This window comes from Apium graveolens, unplaced genomic scaffold (genome assembly GCF_009905375.1).
Source record: "Apium graveolens cultivar Ventura unplaced genomic scaffold, ASM990537v1 ctg816, whole genome shotgun sequence".
Lineage (NCBI taxonomy): Eukaryota > Viridiplantae > Streptophyta > Magnoliopsida > Apiales > Apiaceae > Apium > Apium graveolens.
The window spans coordinates 21295-22762 of record NW_027420937.1 but is presented as its reverse complement, the minus strand read 5'-3'; positions in this window follow the sequence as shown (position 1 = coordinate 22762).

Sequence of the window (1468 nt, the reverse complement as noted above, 5' to 3'; positions counted from 1 at the left end):
AAGTAAGAAATTAGGAAAATTGGATGAAGGAAGTGACCTTCAAGAATGAGAAGTGTAAGACCAGTGGCATGATACACAGAAAGGGAGACGCCAGGTATGAAAGATATCCCAACATTGAGATGATTGTTGAGATAAACAACAAAAGTAAATGAGGAATTATTAAGAAGAAGTTCACGTTGAACACGACCAATATCTTCCAGAACATCCCTGTTATCATTACCAAATTAGGAAAGAAAAGCGGGTAACCATTGTTATCTTTTGAAGGCCATATGGGTTGACCTCAGTTTGAATAAGGATGCTATTGTGAAATTGGTATAGACTATCGAGGTGGGAATGATTGAATAAGATAATCTATCAAGGATATATGACTTGATTTATCCATGGAAGGATGCAAGTACCCTTTTAAAGGTGGAATTAAGGATATAACCTCGATAACTTAAGATGAACCCTAGGGGAATGCATAAATGTTGGCATTTCGCCCTTAATAGGGACAGTATGAGTTTTGACAGTATGAATTGGAAAGGATTAAGGTAACAACAACCTTTAAGGATCAGTGGGGAAATTTTTCAGAAGTATATAGACAATGGTTCTAGTATTAGTAAATGGTATTTTGATATGCCCTGTATCTAGGGAATACAGGAGGAACGATTCAAGGATAACCTTAGAGGTCTTACATGGAGAAAGGTAATATTCAAAGTTCTCAAGAATATAAATTTTGATAAAGGAAATATGACATAATTATAATAATGCCAGGTGGGCACGTGTTGAACCATAAGAAAGTATAGATCGACCCAATGAAGGTCGAGATTGGTGAAAACAAGTAGGACCCAAGATGAGAGACGTCCTAAGTATGATCGAGAGTCAGTCGTGACAATGTTAACCTCTAAAAGACCGAGGCAATAACTTATGGAAAAATGGTGATATTTTTTTTCGGTTCACCAAAGCGTAAGGAAGAGCATTTTCACACAAGCAGTGATTGGAAATGAGGTAGAAAATTTAGTTGAAGATCATTTAAAAGACATTGATTGTAAGGAAATTTTACTATCAGGAAAGGCCAAGGAGGTGGCAGACACTTTAAGTATAAGAGGACAATTATAGGCGCTCGTGCCAGAGGAATACAGTGATAATGGTTAAAGCCATGAAGGTTGTATTATGGTGTGGAAGATGGACATTCCTTCTGATGATTGAGCGAACAACCGTGATAGTAGTTTGGTAAAGATTTAATTTATGTAATCGCCGAGAGCGGGCTATCTATCTTATCAGGTCATATCTTGAGATAAGCCAGGACCATGTTACGAAAGGACTAAATGAACCTTTGAGCTTCATGTCTCCTAATAAAGACATATGTTTAATAATGGTATTAATCTTCTATCGTTGCTTTCATTGAAACTCTTCTGCAATTTTATCTGCTTCATGTCATATGTACGTCAAGTTCAGGAGTGTTCTTCATGAGTCATGAACGGTGATC